The sequence below is a fragment of the Panthera leo genome, chromosome A3, assembly GCF_018350215.1.
Source record: "Panthera leo isolate Ple1 chromosome A3, P.leo_Ple1_pat1.1, whole genome shotgun sequence".
NCBI lineage: Eukaryota > Metazoa > Chordata > Mammalia > Carnivora > Felidae > Panthera > Panthera leo.
The window spans coordinates 59,093,624-59,113,813 of NC_056681.1; the positions used below are offsets into that span (position 1 = coordinate 59,093,624).

The 20,190-nt window shown below is 37.6% G+C and overlaps 1 long non-coding RNA gene across 1 annotated transcript; it reads right to left on the bottom strand.

Annotated features, from left to right (window-relative positions):
- Positions 1–5,803: 5,803 nt before the first annotated feature.
- LOC122215941 lies at positions 5,804–16,525 on the bottom strand. Its single transcript, XR_006200623.1, has 2 exons — positions 16,305–16,525; positions 5,804–6,095 (listed from the first exon to the last, which is right to left on the bottom strand). It is a non-coding gene; the product is annotated as an uncharacterized LOC122215941 (long non-coding RNA).
- Between the last annotated feature and the right edge of the window lie 3,665 nt (positions 16,526–20,190).

Consider the following 20,190-nt stretch of genomic DNA (forward strand, 5'->3'; position numbering starts at 1 on the left):
GTTACAAAATGGTTTATACAAATTAGGCCTAAAAGAAATAGCTCCATTTTGGCACATAATACTTTTTTTGAGATGTAGAAAAGGATGTGTTAAAACAGCAAGCCAAGTAGGGATGAGCGAAAGCAGAGCAACAGCTGCTCCAGGGAGAAGGCTTTTCATGTTCAGTCTTGCTCAATCAATCAACAAGTGGCCAACAAATAGTCATGTGCACTGTTTCAAGTTCTGGGATACAGTGGCAAATAGAGTAAATAAAGTGACTTGTCAAACGTCCCTTCAGTTGGTGTGAGTGGCAGATAGACAATAAATAAATACATAAATGAGAAAATATCATGCAGGGCTATTTTACACATCAAGAAAGCCCTTGGTGGGAGGGTGACATGTAAACCTGAAGCCTGAACTACAAGGGGGAGCCAGTCACGTGAAGATCTGAGGGAAGAGCATTCCAGGCTATGGGATATCCAGTGCAAAATCCCTGAGGTGGAAATGGGTTTAAAGCTTTGTGCATGAGAGAGAGAAAGAGACAGAGAGAGAGAGAGAGAGATTGTGCGAGAGTACATATGCAAGGGAGTCAGTGTGGCTGGAGCTATGTGAACAAGGGGAGGATGTTGGAAAAAGGCAGAGTGCTGATCATGCAGAGCTTTGTGGTTCTGGTGAAGGATGGTGTCCTAAGTATAGCAGGATGACATTTACAGCAATAGTTAGATGTCAACCTGTCATAATGTATGTCTCTCTTTTCTCCTCTGCCATCTACAGAATTTTTTTCCTCATTTGCACACACTTCAGGTTGCAGAGCACCTTCCAGACTTGAGTGGAAGTCTCTGTAATTGCATTAACTTAAAAACTTACAATTCTTAGGTCAAAGAGGAAAGGTCTAAAGGTGGAATTCAAGCATTATTACTGGCTGAGTGTTGTCCTTTTAGAAACCCAAAATAACAATGGCTATAACAATTACAGAAGTTTATTTTCATCTAATAGAAAAAAGTATGGACATGGCATGTCCAGGGCTGTCAAGAAAGTTACACTAAGTCCTCAGAAACCAGGCTCCCTCCAGATCACCAGTCTACTATTTCCAAAGTTTGACTTTCTCATGGTCCAGAAAGGCTGCTAGAATTCCAATGATCATATCTTTATTCCAGGTAGTAGCTGGGTAAGAGTGAAGAAGGGAATGCTCATTCCCTTTAAAGAGATCTTGAAATTTTTTTTATCACTATACTTTACAAATTTAATTACCATATGTCTTGGTGTAAGTCTGTTTTTGTTGATTTTGATGGGAGTTCTCTGTGCCTCCTGGATCTGGATATCTGTTTTCTTCGCCAAATTAGGGAAGTTTTCAGCTATAATTTCTTCAAATAAATTTTCTGCCCAAGTGTCCTACAATTGATGAATGGATGAAGAAGATGTGATACACACACACACACACACACACACACACACACACACACACACGAATATTATTCAGCTAGAAAGAAGAGTGAAATCTTGTCATTTGCAACAACATGGATGAAGCTAGAGAGTATTATGCTAAGTGAAATAAGTCAGACAGAGAAAGACAAATACCATATGATGGTATGGAATTCCATGTGGAATTTAACAAAACAAGCAAAGAAAAAAAATAAGAGAGAGAGAGAAATCAATGGTTATCAGAGAACAAATAAATGGTTATCAGAGGGGAGGTGGGTGAAAGGATCAGTTTAATAGGTGATGGGGGGCATCTGGGTGGCTCAGTTGGTTGAGCATCTGACTCTGATTTTGACTCAGGTCATGATCTCACAGTTTGTGGGATTGAGCACTGTGTCAGGCTCTGTGCTGACAGTGCGGAGCCTGCTTGGGATTCTCTCTCTCCCTCTCTCTCTGCCTCACCCCTGTGCACATGTGCACACCTTAAATAAATAAATAAATAAATAAATAAATAAACATTAAAAAAATTTTAAATAGGTGATAGGGATTAAGTAGTGCACTTGTGATGAGCACAGGGTGATGTATTGAAGTGTTGAATTACTATATTGTACACCTGAAACTAATATAACACTGTATGTTAACTAACTGGAATTCAAAATAAAAACTTTAAAAAAAGAAAATCAACATAAATAGGGAAAAAATAAAGAAATGGACATAAAATTTTTGTTTATATTTCATTTGCCAATATAATCACATGGCTACATGTAGCTTCAAGAGTCTGGGGAAAAACAGTCTTTCAGAGAGGTGGCAATGTGCCCCAGTAAAAATCCAGGTTCCATTATTAAGGAAGAAGGAGAGGAAGATTTTCAGAAAGGAGTTTGTTGTTTCTGCTACAGGGTCTTCTTTTTCATTCTTTAAAAATCACTGCATTATATTTAGTTGTAAGGCCACCTTGGGCAGACCAGGAGAGACTGTTGTTCTGAAAGGTACCAACCTTGATTTCCATTGGACTGGGGAATACTACCAACAGAGACACAGAGACTAATAGCAGCACATGTTTATTGAAGGTCCACTATGTGATCAATAAACCATACTAGGCATGTCTCTAGCTCAGTCCAAGACAATCAGCAGATATTCAGAAATGTTGAAATGAATGAAAAAATGGGTACTAAAATGATGAATTTGACTCTCCCTTTACAGAGATCAGGCTTGACTAGAGAGTCAGATACACAAGCAATAATGACAATCAAATAGTCTGAATGTTCGAACAGAAGTAAGAACAAAGAGCTCTGGGGGGGGGGGACGGTTGTGGGGGGGGGGGAGGGTTGGGGTGATGGTGATCACACAAGAAGAGATTACCAATCCTTCCTGCAACAACTGGTAAGAAACTTCCTCAATTCCCTAAAACTGGAAAATGTGCAAAGAAGCTCAGTCCAGCTGTTCTTAATCAGGGCTGAGAGTTGTCAAGTGTGATGAGTAGCCTGCCCCAACAGAAGTGAGCTGGGGATATGGTTTTCTTAATTTAGTTTAACCCACTTCTGGCATCACACTTTTATCACAGCTGTCCATCAAAGTGAATCTGGCACAGAAACCTGGCTGTGGACAACTCAGAGTGGAATGTAGTCTTTAATGGAGAATTTTATGAAGACCACACAATGGCTTGGTACAGACTGTCTGACCCTACACGATGACAGAAGAACTTAAGACAGTTTCAATTAATTCCACAAAATTTTATAAAAATTGTTATACTTATTCCACAAATATCTGTTCTGGGCTAGGCACTGTGTAAGTACCAAGGAGATCTGTGCTTAGAGAGCTTATATTATAGACAGGAAGACCCACAGTTGAACAATCCATGACACAAGTGTATGAAAAGTGCTGTGGAAAGGGAAATCCAGGGTCCCAGGGTTGCGCAGCCAAGGTGCACCTACTGAGTCTAGGTTCAGGAGTAGATACAGCTTGGGCAAATTGTCTGTTTGAAGACGTATTTTTCTCTCTCTCTCTCTTTTAAATTAAGTTTATTTATGTTGAGAGAGCAAGAGAGATGGAGAGTGCAAGTGGGGGAGAGGAAGAGAGAGAGAGAGAGAGAGAGAGAGAGAGAGAGAGAGAGAGAGAGAGAGAGAATCCCTAGCAGACTCTACATTGTTAGCACAAGCCTGATGTGGGCACAGATCATGACCTGAGCCAAAGTTGGATGCTTAACTGATTGAGCTGCCCAGGCACCCAGAAGATCTATTTTTTTAAAAAATTGTGGTAAGAACAATTAACATAAAGTCCATTCTCTTAAAATTTTTCTTGAGGGTACAAAACAGTATTGTTAAATATAGGAGCAATGTTATACAGTAGACTTCTAGAATTTATTCATCTTGCATAACTGAAACTTTAAAACTGTTGATTATCAACTCCCCATTTCCCCTTCCTACCTAAGCCCCTGGCAACCACCATTTTATTCTCTGCTTCTATGAGTTTGACTACTTTAGATACCTCATATAACTGGAATCATGCAGTATTTTTGTCCTTCTGTGACTAGCTTATTTCACTTAGCACAATAACCTCACCGTTTATGCATTTTGTAGCAGAAGATCAAATTTCCTTTTTTTCCCCCTAAAGGTTGAATACTCTAATGTGTGTGTGTGTGTGTGTGTGTGTGTGTATGTATGTATGTATGTATGTATGTATATATATATATATATATATATATATATATATATATATATATATATATATCACCTGTCCATGGACATTTAGGTTGTTTCCACATCTTGGATATTGTGAATAAGGCTGCAATGAACAAGGGAGTGCAAATATCTCTTCAAGATTCCTGATTTCAATTCTCTTGGAAAAACACCCAGATGTGGGATTGTTGGATCATATGGTATTACTATTTTTAAATTTTGGGGAAAACTCCATACTGTTTTCCATAGTGGCTGTACCATCTACATCCTCACCAACAGCATACAAGAATTCCAATTTCTCCACAGACTCATGAATACTTATCATTTGTTTGTTTTTTGTTTTTTTCTTTTTCTTTTCTTTTTTTTAATAATATCCATCCTAACAGGTGTTTGAAGATTATTGGTGTTGAGCAACTTTTTATGTACCTGTTGGCCATTTGTATGTTGTCTTTGGAGAAATGTCTATTTAAACCCTTTCTGCATTTTATTTTTTTTTTTAAGTTTGTTTGTTTGTTTATAGTGCATGCAAGTGAGGGAGGGGCAGAGAGAGAGGGAGAGAGAGAATCCCAAGCAGGTTCCACACTGTCAACGTAGAGCCTGACACAGGGATCAACCTCACAAATTTCAAGATCATGACCTGAGCCAAAATCAAGAGATAGATGCTTAACCGACTTTTCCACCCAGATGCCCCTTTGTCCTATTTTGTCCTATTTTGAAAACTGGTTTATTTGGTTGTTTTGCTATTACATTGTAGGAGTTTTTTATTCTGGGTATCAACCCTTTATCAGATACATGGTTCACGTATATATTTTCTCCCATTCTGGACATTGCTTTTTCATTGTTAATTATTCATTTTGCTGTGTAGAAACTTCTTAGTTTGATGCAGTCCCACCTGCCTATATTTGCTTTTTTTGCCTGTGCTTTTGGTGTCATATCCAAGAAATCATTGCCAAGACCAATGTCATGGAGCTTTGACCCTCTGCTTTCTTCTAGGAGTTTTACAGTTTCAGGTCTGATGTTTCAGTCTTTAATCCATTTTGAGTTATATTCTTTAAAAACCAACTTTATCAAGGAATAGTTTATATACAAATCATGTGCCAATTTTAAGTGAACAGCTTAATGAATTATGACAACTCATTGTAACTACTGTTGTACCAAGATCTAGAATATGGCAACAGTCCTAAAAGTCAGTCTTGCAAGCTTTTGCTATCCTAACTGCACACTTCTAGGTGTAGATAAGCACTGATCTGTTTCTATTGTCATAAATTAGATTTGTGCTTTCTAGAATTAATATAAATGGCATCATACATATTCTTTTATGCCTAGTCTCTTTCTCTGAACATGATATGTTGAGATTCATCAACATTTTTACATGTATTAATCAGTTCATTCTCCTTTACTGCTGAGTATTATTCCATTGTATGGATATTCCATACTTTATTCATTCATCTATGGATTGGCATTCAGGTTGTTTCTACTTGTGGGCTATTATGTGTAAAGCTGCTATGAATATTCATGTATGAATCTTTGTTTGGACATATACTTTTATTTTTCATGGGTAAATACCTAGAGTGCAATTGCTGGGTCTTAGGGTAAGTTCGGTGCATGTTTATCTTTATAAGAAATTGCCAAAAGGTTTTACAAGATGGTTATGCCACCATAAATGTAGGACAGTTCCAGTTGTTCCATCTATTACTTATCTACTGATGCATACAAAACTACTACAAATGTAGAGGGTTAAAACAACACATATTTATTATCACACAGTTGATGCAGGTCAGGAATTTGGGCAGTGTTTAGCTGGGTCCTTTGTTTCATGGTCTCTCAAGAGGCTGCAATCAAGGTCTTTTCAGGGCTGTGGCTCATACGAGGCTCAACTGGGTAAGGATCCATTTCCAAGTTCATGTGGTTGTTGGCAGGATTCATTTCCATGTGGGCTGTTAGGCTGCAGCAACTTGTTGGATGTTGGCCAGTGGCCACACTCAGTTCTTTGCCCCATGGGCTTCTTCACATGGCAGCTTACTTCATCAAATATAGCAAGGGAGATAGCCATTAGAGACGGTTGGCTAGCAAGATAGAAGCTGTAATCTTATGTAAACACAGAAGTGACATTCCATCACTTTTGCCATGTTCTGTTGGCTCACCCACATAAGTCTCCCCCACATTCAAGGAAGGGATTACATAAGGGCATGAATATCAAGAAGCAGGGGTCATTGGGAGCCATGTTAGAGTCTGTCTGCCACACTCCACATCCTTGTCAACATTTGGTATTAATCTTTTTTATTTTAGCCTTTCTAGTGTATGTATACTGCTATATCATTGTGATATTAATTCACATTTCTCTGATTACTGATATGTTGAACATCTTTTCATAAACTTACCTGCCATTTGTGTATCTTTTTTTTTTTTTTAAATTTTTTTTTTCAACGTTTTTTATTTATTTTTGGGACAGAGAGAGACAGAGCATGAACGGGGGAGGGGCAGAGAGAGAGGGAGACACAGAATCGGAAACAGGCTCCAGGCTCTGAGCCATCAGCCCAGAGCCTGACGCGGGGCTCGAACTCACGGAGCGCGAGATCGTGACCTGGCTGAAGTCGGACGCTTAACCGACTGCGCCACCCAGGCGCCCCTTGTGTATCTTTTTTGATAAAATGTGTGTTCATATCTTTTCCTTCCACCATTTAAAATGGAGTTTTTATTTTATTTCTGAATTGCAGAATTTTTTATTTATTTTGGATATAAGCCCTTTGTCAGATAAAGGTTCAGCTAAGATTTTATCATAATCTGTGGTTTGCCTATTTATTTTCTTCATGGTGACTTGGTGAAAAATTTTAGATTTTGATTAAGTGTAATGTATAATTTTTCCCTATTTGGTTATTTATTTCTATGTTCTAAGAAATCACTGTCTTCTCTCAAATGACTAAGATATGCTGCAATATTTTCTTCTAAAAACTCTATGATTTTAGTTTTTATATTTAGGTCTGTGATACACCTTGAGTTTTATTTTACTTGTTTATGCTAGAAGGAAGGTAATGAGCTTCCTTCCCGCCCCCTCCCCCCCAATATGAATATCCAGTTGTTCTAGTACCATATTTTAGAAAAATTCTTTGCCCTATTAAATTACTCTGACCTCTTTGTTAAAAATCCATTGCTATATGGGTCTTTATCTACTCATGTTTTGATTCTATTGGCCTATATAGTTATTCTTGCACCAATACCCACATTGTCTTGATCACTGTAAATTTTATGGTAAGTCTTTAAATCAGGTAAACTTGTAAACTTGTAATATTTAAATCAGGTAATATCAGGTAATAAATCAGTTAATATTTTAACTTTGGCATTCTTTTTCAAAATTCTTGGGATAATCTAGATTCTTTAAATTTCTATATAAATTTCAGAATTCTCTAATTTTTACAGAAGTAGTCTGTTGAGAATTTGATTTGGATTGCATTAAGTCTATCCATCAATTTGAGAATTGCCATCGTAATAATATTGAGTCTTTTTTAGGCTCCTGGGTGGCTCAGTCAATTGAGCCTCTGACTCTTGATTTTGGCTCAGGTCATGATCACAGGGTCATGGGATCGAGCCCCACAACGGGCTTCACGCTGCACATGGACCCTGCTTGGAATTTTTTTTCCTCTCTCTCTCAAATAAAATGAATAAATAAAAATATTGAGTCTTTTGGGGTGCCTGGGTGGCTCAGTCAGTTAAGCATTGGACTTCAGCTCAGGTCATGATCTGACGGTTCACGGGTTCGAGCCCCACATCCGGTTCTGTGCTGACAGCTCAGATTCTGTGTCTCCCTCTCTCTCTGCAACTCCCCTGCTCACACACTGTCTCTTACTGTCTCTCAAAAATAAATGAACACTAAATTTTTTTTTTTTAAATATTGAGACTTTTTTCTCATGGATATGGTACAACTGTCCATTTATTTAGGTGTTGTTTAATTTCTGTCAGCAATGTTTTATACTGTACACTGTATATTTCTTTGACATATTTTCCTTAAATTTATCCCTAACTGTGTCTGTTTTTTGGTGATACTGTAAATGGTATTGTTTTAAAATTTCAGTTTCCAATTGTTTGTTGTTAGTATATGGAAATAGAATTCACTTTTTTATTGACCTGTGAATCAGTTATTCAGTTCTAATAACTATTTTTTTGCAGATTCTAATGATTTTCTTTGTATACAAATATATTGTCTCCAAATAATGAGAATTATATTTCTTCTTTTCCAATATCTATGTCTTTTGTATCTTTTTTTTCTTTGCCTTATTACATTGACTATGACCTCCAGTATGATGTTGAATAAAAGCAGTGAACTAGGATACATTATCCTATTCCTGAATTTAGGAATGAAACATACTCTTTTCCTGTCACTACTCTAAAGATATTAGTTGTAAGTTTTTCATAGATGCATTTTACCAAGTTTAGGAAATTCTCTTCTATTTCTAGCTCGCTGAGAGATTTTTCATAAGTGGATTTTCAATTTTGTCAAATGATTTTCCTAAATCTGTTTTTCATTAATTTTTGATTTGTTGATATAGTGAGTTACATTAATAGATTTTCCAATGTTAAATGAAACTTGCTTTCATGATGTGTTCCTATTTTTATATATTGCTGGAATTGATTTTCTAAGATTCTTTAAGGATTTTTGAATCCATGTTCATGAATGATGTTGGTCTGCAATTTTCTTTTCTTGTAATGTCTTTGGCCCCATGAAATAAGTTGGAAAGTGTTTCCTCTTCTAATTTCTGGGGGAAAAAATTGAATAGAATTGGTATATTTCTTCCTTAAATGTTTCAGAAAGTTTGCCAATGAAGTCATCTGTGCCTATAATTTTCTTTGTGAGCATACTGCAATTATGCAATTGCAATTACTTAAATACATATACAATTCTTCAGTTGTCTATTTCTTCTTGAGACAGTTTTGGTATTTGTGTTTTTCAAGGAATTTTTCCATTTTATCTATGTTGTTTGAATATATTGGCATAAAATTGCTCAGATATGTCCTTATCTTTTTTAAAAGGGGCTTTATTGAGCTATAATTAACATGCAGCAATTGCGCATATTTAAGTTACAGTTTTTAAAGTTTTGACATATGTGTAGCTCTGTGATCTCTGGAATTCTCTCTTCATACAACTCTCTCTTCTCTGGCATTCTGTCCTATAATCTCTAGCTGCTTTCATCTCCCTCAATCATCAGCTCTGTGTCTTCCATTCAGCAAGCCACCAAGCTCCACTTGTGCTCCCCAGCCCTGCATCAGTGCCTGTAGATGAAACAATTATAGGGTTCACCCTCTTTGTTTCCTGTCTCTAAAGGAACCACCATCCTTTGTTGCCTGCTAATTCCTTGAAGACCATTGTTTCACATATTTTATCCAACTTTTCATATTGTTTCATGCAGGAAGGTATATGCAGTGCAATTTTGAATCTCTTACTGGATACAAACATGTTTAGTATTGTTAAATCTTCTTTAGTATTAAAGGTTGTTAAATAGAATGAATCATTTGTCATTTTGAAATGTTCTCTTCCATCCTTGGTTGTGTGCTTTTTTCAGAAGTCTGCTTTGTGTAACATTAATAGAACCACTCCAAATTTCTTATAATTAGTGTTTGCATGGTATATCTTTTTCCATCCTTTAACTTTTGACCCTCCCCATCTTTATGCTTGTGTGCACATGTGTTTTATTTTGGGTGATACATCTTGCTTTCTTTATTCAGTTTCATAATTTTGCTTTCAATTGGAATATTTATACCAGTTTTCCAATAGACCTTTCTCTGATGATGGAAATGTTATAGATTATCTATTTAATATGCTAGCCACTAATTAGGTGGCTACTGAGCACTTGAAATATTGCTAGTGTGACTGAGGAGCTGAATAGTTTATCTTAGTAAATTTTTAATTAATTTAAAGAGCTCCATGTGGCCAATGGTTAGTGTATTGGATAGCATATGTTTAAACCATTTACATTTAAGGTAATTACTGATATATTTGGGCTTAAGTTTACCAACTTGTATTTGTTTTCTATATTTTGTATTTTCTATTTCTCCTTTGTTCCTTTTTTTATCATTCCCTCCTCATTTTTTATTGAATACATTTTATTTTTCCCTTTTTGTTACCTCCACCATTGGCTTATTATCCTTATTTTGTTTTAATGTGTATGTTTGTTCTAGAGTTTATCATATTCATCTCTAATGATCAAAATCTATCTTCAGATGATATATTTCCTCACACATAAGAACAATCAAATATACTTTGAATTCTTCCTTCCATCTTTTGTGCTACTGTTATGTATTTTATTTCTAGTTATATTACAAACTCTGCTGTATATTGTCATTATGTCTGCTTTAAACAGTTAACTATCTTCTAAGGAGTTTATTTTCTTAAAATAATAAAAAGTATTTAAAAGAAATTTTTGAGTGTTTATTTTTGAGAGAGCAAGAGAGACAGGGCGTGAGCCAGGGAGGGGCAGAGAGAGAGGGAGACACAGAATCTGAAGCAGCCTCCAGGCTCTGACCTTCACCACAGATCCTGGTGCAGGGCTTAAACCCAAGAACTGTGAGATCATGACCTGAGCCAAAGTCGGATCCTTAAACGACTGATCCACCCAGGCATCCCAAGAAAAAAATATTTTATAGTTACCCAGATATTTAAAATCTCTGTTGCTTCTCATTTCTTTGTGGAGATCTGAGTTCCCATCTGGGATCATGTTCCTTCACCTTTACCACCTCTCATAATACAAGTCTGCTTATGAAGAATTATCTTAGCTTTTTTTTATTTGTCTGGAGAGTCTCCAATTTTTCTTCATTTTAATGATATTTACTTGGTATTCAATTCTAGGATGGCCCTTTTTTATTTTGCTATGTTAAACATTTTGTTCCATTCTCTTATGGGTTTTTTTTTTTTATAATTTCTTACAAGAAATCTACAGTCATTCTTGGTTTCTTTGTACATGAAGCATCATTTTTGTCCGGCTCTTAAGACAATCTTTTTATGACTGGGGTTCAGGAATTTAATTATGGTGTGATTTGGTGTGGCTCACTTTGTATCTTCCTTAGGGTTTCTAATCTTTATGGATCTCTGGGTTTATAAAGCTTTTATAAAATTTGGAAAATAAGTATTTCTTCATATATATTTTTTCATCTCCCCTTTCCCCCTTTTCTGGGAGTTCCAACTGCATGTAAGTTAGACTGCCTGATTTGTCCTACAAGTCACTGATGTTTGGTTCACTTTTTAAAGTTTTCCCCTCTCTGTTCTACATTTGGGTAATTTATTTTGCTATGCCTTCATCTCCCAGTTCATACATCTTTTCTTCTGCAATGCCTAATCCATGGCTATTCCCATCTGGGTGTAGGGGAGAGACTGCAAAGGCAGTCTGCGGGGGGGGGGGGTGTGAGGTAGCTGCGGGGGGGCTTTGGGAACTGTAGGGGTCCAGTGTGGTCTTGCCATGCTCAGCTTCAGCTCAGCCCTTGGAGAAAAGAAGGCCTATATTTTGGTCCACTGCATGGATCCTTTGCAGGAACCTGAGTGAAGATGCAGCCATGTCCAATACATTGTGAAATCTCTCCTCCAGAGTGCCAAATTCTCTTCCCTTTCACAGTGTAAATGGAGTAGTCATCTTCCCATCTCTCTTGGAGGCAGCCTCCCACTCTTGTCTAATTGGAAAGATCTCCAGATCCACACAATGCTGCAGCTGGCAGCCCACCAGTTCCCTGTAAGCAGTAGAGCTGCTGAACATGACTGCTGTGAATGATGAAGAAATCTGAGCTATGTGAGAGGAGAATCGCAAATGTCCCTTGCCAAATCTATTGTGTTGGTGTCTTTGGGATTTGAATGAAATTAACTGAGTCCTGATCATTTCTTTCAATGCACTTTAAAGAGATGGGTCCTAAAAATTCCTCTGAGGATGAGACAAAAGGCAATGCTTTTTATTCAATGTACGCATCATCTGAATATATCTTCCAGATGACTCTGTACCTTCAATTAATCATGTGTGATTTTCCCACAAGAGAATGTGATGTTGATGGGGCTGATGACCTTCCAGAAAAAAGTGCCATGTTGCTACCTTGAGACCTTTCAGTACCTATATTAAACAAATGCCCATGCACTAACCCGTGTGGGGAAAAATGTGACCCCATGAAGGGTGATGTTACAGATAAAACAGCACATAAACCCTCATGATTCCTGAAACTCCTGTGATCACAGCAAACCAACAGGGAAAGAGCAACTCAGCCCAGCCCACGTCCATGTTTGGCTCTCTAAATTAGAACTTAGAACTAAAGCTAGAAATATGTGCTTATTCTATGCAACCAATTTTTTCCAGAAAATGAATTTCAATTTTGTTTTTGTAAATAGTATCATTTTCAATTAGGTGCAAGGTGAACAATATATATGTTTAACAAATTCATTCAGATTGGGACACCTGGATGGCTCAGTCAGTTAAGCATCCAACTCTTGATTTCGGTTCAGGTCATGATTTTGCCATTCGTATATTCGAGTCCCACCCCAGGCTCTGTGCTGACAGCATGCAGAGTCTGCTTGGGATCCTCTCTCTCTCCCTCTCTCTCTGCCATTCCCCTGCTTGTTCTCTCTCTCAAAAATAAATAAATTTCAAAAAAAAATAAAAAAATTCATTAAAATTGGTACTATCATGAATGAACCATTTTAACACAACAGAGAAGGAAAAAAAATGTAATTTTTAGGATCGAGTACTTGGGAAGATTAAACTAACCACACTGACAGCTGTAGAAATGAAATGGTCAGGTACCAGGACACTGCAGAAGGCAATCTGCCAGGTAGGGTAGGAATTGAGAGCACTTTGGAGGAAGGAGACTTGGTCTCTAGACCTGTTGGTTACAGGTTAAGGGGTCTTTGCACATCATTCAATATCCTAAATTTGTGGCTTCTCCTTTTGTAACATGGCTATAATAATATTTGTCTCATAGGATGCTGAAAATATTAAATGACATAATATATGCAATGGTACTTTATAAATTGCAAAACCCTGTTACTACTCATGGACAGATTTTTTAAAAAGCAGAGGCTCTCATGGGCTGTTGTCACCAGAGAGGAGGTTTGGAAGTATAAAGTCTGCAGGTTATTAGAACTAGAGAAGCCATGAAGAGTAGAAGAGCAAGTGTTCTAGGCTAGAAGGATAAGCATGACCAGTGAACTCTGCACCACTGGGAAGGAGCCTGCTTCTTCTGTGGGAATGTTCTAGTTCCCATTCTAGTTCCTATTCTAGTTCTAGTCCTTTCTCCATCGTGGCCACCCTTCTCTAAACTCCAGGGACAGAAGTGATAAGCTGGTCTTACAAAGGCACAGCATCTAGACCATTCCTGCCTGGAGGCAAGAAGTGGTCTGTGATTTGGTTTGAGGATGGAAGTTCTATCTAGAGCCAGTGGTTTTGAACACTGAGGGCACACCTAAATCACCTAGGAACAAGAGTGCCTGGTCCCCATCCCTGAGTTTCATTGAAACAGACTTTCTGGGAGTGTGAGGGCTTGGGTGTTTTTGTTTGTTTATTTTTAATCTAGCAGGGATTCTGATGAACAGCAGAGTTAAGAACCGCTGTTTAGCTTTTGATCCATGGACAGGGAAATTCTTTCTCAATAGAAACAACCTGCCATCCATTAGGTTGGAAAATTTAACTCTATTTGCTAGTGGCCCCAGCTATCTGTGCTCTCCCAAGAGAAGGCCAGAAGATCTGAAACCTTGTTGGTGTGCTAGAGACTTCTGTCTCCTACCCATATCCTTAGAACTCCAGGCTCATCTTTCTGCCCTGTAACTGCTCTGACAGTGAAAGCTCAGCAATGCTCAGCAGTGGAGAACACTTCACACAGAGAGCAGGGTGACTTCCATGGCCCACAAAGTTATGCACTGCATGAGCTATTCCATGTATATCTTTTAATGCCCTCACTGTTCAGCTCACCCTGCCCAGCTTTTTGTGCCTTCACCCTGCCCCACTTTCTGCACAGACCCCACAGAACTGAGGGAAGAAACGGGAGCCAAATATCCTCACACATGTCTGAGCTATTAGCATTACTAACAATAAGTCACTCTATCTTAATTTCATCAGATCTATCGTTACTTAAAAAATAATTTATTTATTCTCTGTCTCCTTCACTAGAAGGTAAGATTCGAGAAAGCAAGAATCTTTTTTGTGTCACTCGCTGCTATCTCCCCAGTGCCTAGAAATGTGCCTGGCATGTTGTAGGTCCTCAACATGTGGTATATGAATAATCGAATAGCACCCCATTTCTGAGAACTTATTATGTGCTAGACCTATGCTATACCTTTATGTCTATTATCACATTTAATTCTCACAACAATCCCATACGGGAGGTGCCATTATACATTCCCATCTTAGAGCAGAGGAAACTGAAGTTCTGAGAAGTTAAGACATCTGCTGAAGGTTACACAGGCAAAAAAGAAGTGGAGCTAGGCCTTAAGCCCATGGCTTTCCAGCTCCAAAGACCAACTTCTTAAGGATATGGTACTAATTCCTCTCATTCCAGATGCTACAGGAGCATGTCCTCCACAAGAACTGGTTACAAACCTGGTTTCCCTCTGGCCCTGAGTGGTAGTGTGTTAGTGGTCTCCAGAGAGTGGTATTTCCTGGGAAGGGGTTGGGTGGGTGGGTATTGCAATCTAAGGAGGAATTCTATTCCTATATCCCACCCAAATCGAGGATTCTTTCAGAAATCTACACAACACCAGATAAGTTCATACTCTTTGGAAGATTTCTTTTTTTTAATGTTACCCTACTAGCATATTGAAAGGGCCAATGTGAGATTAAAGTCTGTCTCTCTTGGATGGAGAGACTCTGGATAACTTTTATTTCACCCTTTCTATTTTTGTACAATGAATATGTATACAATTCTTATGGTAAGGATTAAGCTGGTGTAACAAAGAGACTGCAAAATGCATTAGCCTACATATAAGTTCAAAGTTTCTTTTTCTTTTTCCTACCAGTCCAGGGCAGAAAGTTGGGCTCTGCTCTGAGGTTCCCCAGGTTCCCAGCTGGCCCAGCATTGGTCTAAGATGCCTTCTCCAGTTATTCTGTTCCTTGTAGTTGAGAGTAGCTCATCAGCACCATCTCCAGGAGAAGATGAAGAAGTATAGGGAAGGTATACATAGCGTCTTTTTCAAGGTGGTACTCCTATCTCACTAGCCAAAATCTAGTTACATGACTACATCTAGCTGCAAGGGAGGCTGGGAAACCAGTCCCTGGTTGGGCATGTGTCCTACCAACACTCACACAGAGTGAATCCCATGATTAAAAGGAAGAAAGGGAAAATGGATATTAAGGGGGACAATAAGAGTTACTACCATAATGTGTATTTTTTTCTGATTAATTTTTAAATTAATTTTTAAAATTAATATACATAAAAATTAGCTTTTTTTTTTGGTATGGGTAGTTCCATGAGTTTAAACACACTGATGGATTAGTGTAACCTCCACCACAATCAAAATACAGAACAGTTCCATCATCCAAAAAGCTCTCTTATACTGCCTTGCTCTAGTCACACCCTCTTCCCCACTCCTGACCCCTGACAAACACTTTTTTGCTATCACTCTACTACTATCTTTTTGAGAATCTCATATAAATGGAATCATATAGTATGTAACCTTTCCAGACTGGCTCCTTTCACTCAACATGCTTTTGAAATTCATCCCATTGTTACGTGTATCAATAGTTTCTTGCTTTTTAATGTAGAGATGCCCCATTTTGTTTATCCACCTACCCACTGAAGGACAGAAATTATTTCCAGTTTTTGGTAGTTACTTATAGAAAAGCTTTAAACAGTTCTGGACAGGGTTTTGAATGAATGTACATTGTCATTTCTCCAGGGCAAATACCTAGAAATGGGTTTGCTGGGTAAGATGACATGTGAATATTTATTTTTGTAAGAAACTGCCAAACTGTTCTGGAGTGGCTGCACCAATTTACATTTCCCTTAGCAATGTACACAAGAGTTCCATACTGCTGAATCCTCACCAGGTCCTGGTACTGTCCTTCTGCCAATACCACACAGCCTTGATTATTTTAAACTAAATCTTAAAGTTGAATAATGGAATACTTCTGAGGTCAATATTCTTCCACTATTCTAGTTTCTTTTCCTTTCATATTGACCTTAGAATCAGCTTATCAAATATTCTGGTAGGATTTTGATTGAAATTGCATCCAATCATCCCATAGGTCAATTTGGGGGAAAATTGACTTTTTTTACCTATGTTGAATCTTCCAATCCATGAGCATGGTATGACTTTACATATATTTAGGTGTTCTTTGATTTCTTTCATCAGCATTTCAGTTTCAGAAGATAGATTCTATGTATATGTAGTTAGAATTATACCAAGATATTTCCTTTTGAGGGAAATTCTTGTATGTGGTACCTTTTTTGTTTTCAATTCTTCAATACTAGTATTTAGAAATATGACAGATTTTTGTGTTTTGATCTTGTATTCTAGAATGTGACTAAACTCATTGTTATGGACTGAATTCTATCCCTTCAAAATTCCTATGCTGAAGCCCTAAGCCCCAGTGTGACTGTATTTGGAAATAGGGCCTCTTAGACAGTAATTAAGGTTAAATGAGGTCATAAGAGTAGAGCCCTAATGCAGTAAGAATGGTATCCTTATAAGAAGGGGAAGAGAAAGGCACACAGGAACATATACACAGAGGAAAGGCCATGTGAGGACATAGTGAGGCAGACAGTCTGCAACCCAAGGAAGAGAGGCCTTACCAGAAATCAAATTTCTCAGCATTAAGATCTTGGACTTCTAGCCTCCAGAACTTTGGGAAAATAAATTTCTGTTGTTTAAGCCACCCAGACTGTAGTATTTTGTTATGGCAGCACTAGTAGACTAATGCATTCACTTATTATTTATAGGAATTTTTGGTAGATTACTTGGGATGTTCCATGTAGACAATCATGTTATCTGCAAATAGGGAACGTTTTATGTCTTCCTTTCTAATATGTATGCTTTTTATTTTTATTTTTTATCTTACTGAAGAGCCTAGAACTTCCAGTAGTATGTTGAATAAGTGTGGTTAAAGTAGACATTGTTGCCTTGACTTGTTCCCAATTTTAGGGGTAAGACATTCAGTCTTTCCCTGTTAAGTATGATGTTACCTGAAAGCTTTGCTGATTCTCTTTATCAGGTTGAAGTGATTCCTTTCTATTCCTAACCTGCTGAGAGTTTTTGTCATGAGCTGGGTTTTGAGTGTGTCAAATGCTTTTTCTATTTCAATTTACATAATCATAGATTTCTTTTAATTTACTGATATAGTGGATACATTTAAATTATTTTTCTGAATGATAAACCAGCCTTTATATCTAGTATAAATCCCACTTGGTCATGGTGTATGATTCCTTTTGATATTCCTGATCCAATTTACTAATATTTTGATTATTTCTGCATCTAAATCCATGAGAGATATTTGTCTATAGTTTCAATCTTTTGTACTCTTTGTCTGATTTTGATATCAAGGTAAATATGACCTCATAAAACTAGTTAGGATATTTTCCTTCCTCTTCTATATTCTGGAAGAGATTACGTATATTTTACTTTATTATATGTTTGGTAGGATTTGCCAGTGAATCTATCTTGGCCTGAAGATTTCTTTTGCAGAAAGTTTTCACTATACATTAACTGGTTTTATAGTTACAGGACTACTCAGATAACTATTTCATCTTGGGTGAGTTAGATTCTTCATGTATTTCAAAGGATTGGCCCATTCCAACTATTGTTGAACTTATGTATGTGGATTTGTTCATAGTATTTCTTTATTATCCTTTCAATGACTCTGGGGTCTGCAGTTGATTCTTTTTTAAACACATTCCACAAGGAGGCATATTATATTGATGCTTACAATTTCTCAATTTGCTAATAACATTCTTTTATGGTCTTTGGATTTTGCATGTCTTTAGGGATTGTAAAATGCATTTGCAACAGGAATATCTTTAGTCTATATATCAAACATAAGGTGATGGTTGATTTCTTTGGTACGTGAGCTTTTTGCTGCTGTCAGGCCTCCATTCCCCAGCCTTCTATTAGCTAGCTCCCAGGAAAAGATTGATATAAGCTCAACCACCTATTTTCAGTTCTTCCTCCAGTCCTTCCTCTTTTTTGAACCACCCCCTCCTACCACAGGAAAGAGATGCAAGCACAATACTTCTCTCTTAGAAAATCTTCAACCCTGCCTTAACAATGTTTTCAAGTCCTCATTTAGTAATTTAGAGAGAAGCTTGGAAGAAATTAGTAACTTGGTTATCAGCTGGTTATCTGGAGTTGATTATCAGAGTAGTTAAGCCCACTTCCTACAGTGAGGAAAGGCCTCAGGGATTGCCTTCCTGTTACAGATCAAGAAGCTGTGCTCCCTGTTGGTGGGAATGCAAACTGGTGCAGCCACTCTGGAAAACAGTGTGGAGGTTCCTCAAAAAATTAAAGATAGATCTACCCTATGACCCAGAAATAGCACTGCTAGGAATTTACCCAAGGGATACAGGTTTGCTGGCGCATAGGGGCATTTGTACCCCAATGTTTATAGCAGCACTTTCAACAAGAGCCAAATTATGGAAAGAGCCTAAATGTCCATCAATTGACAAATGGATAAAGAAGATGTGGCAACGAGAAAGAATGAAATCTGGACATTTGCAGCAACGTGGATGGAACTGGAAGGTATTATGCTAAGCGAAATAAGTCAGTCAGAGAAAGACAGATACCATATGTTTGCACTCATAGATGGATCTTGAGAAACTTGACAGAAGACCATGGGGGAGTGGAAGGGGAAAAAACATTACAGAGAGGGAGGGAGGGGGCAAACCATAAGAGACTCTTGGATACTGAGAACAAACTGAAGGTTGATGGGGGGTGGGGGAGAGGGGAAAGTGGGTGATGGGCATTGAGGAGGGCACTTTTTGGGATGAGCACTGGGTGTTATATGGAAACCAATTTGTCAATAAATTATATTAAAAAAATAAAAAAATAAAAAAATAAAAAAAGAAACTGTGCTCCTTTAAAGTAGGAATTATTTATAAATAATGTACAATATGCCTGGCTGTTACAGACATTATCTTTATCAGTAATAATATCAGGATGGGGTTTATTATATTCATGTCATAGACAAAAACAACAAGGCTAAGAGATGTTCAGTTCCAGAATGTTTCATGTTTCTGGCTGGCTGCCTGACACTGAGTAAGTTGCTTAATTAGTAATTAAGCCTCAGTTTCTTTGTTTGTAACTCATAGTATTGGTTGAAGATTAAGTATATCTGGAATATACTAAGCATTCAACAAATTTTGTCATCCTTGCTGTTATCACTATACCATATAGTATTTCTTTGAAGCTTTTCTATAAAAAACTATGTACTGAATTTGTACTAAGTATTCTTTAAATTTTATAACATTAAATTAAAATAATAAAGTTAATTGGTATTCAATTATGAAAATCTTGACCAACCAGATCATGCAAATTATTCCCTAAGTTAACTATTATTTTTTCTGCCTTCATATCAGGTTCATAAGAAATGAGCATGTTATATTTGAAATAACAGCCTCAGCATTCTATGGAGAAACAGCCATCTCTGTGCCTGCTTACATTCTTGGTCCTGGAGAGACCCAGGCTGATCAGAGCATTCAGCATCCCAGACAGCCTTACACGGGTTCATTAGGTTTACCAAGGCAGGAAAATGGGCTAATGTATTGTGCAAAATTGGATTTCTGTTCTCATTTCTTCCCCTGGCTTCTTTTGCTATGTGACCTTGCATTGCTTCTCAATAAAGTAGGTGGAATATACTTCCTCACCTACCTGGACTTGGCCATGTGACTTGCTTCAGCCAATAAAAGGTGAGCAAATGTGATGCTAAGCAGAGGCTTTATATGTCTGCACAGTTTGGCTTGGATGCTTTGTTCCTGCCATCTGCCATCTCAATGAGAGTAATGTGTATTGGGGAGCTGCTGGTACTGCAATGAGGAGACACATGGAACAGACGTAAGCTCAAACTGTGGCTTGGGGTCAAGTCCAACTGATTCCTGCAGAGCCACAGAGAGCCTAAGGTCCATGAGCCGGGAAAAGAACATTTGTTATAAGCCACTAAGATTTTGAGTTTGT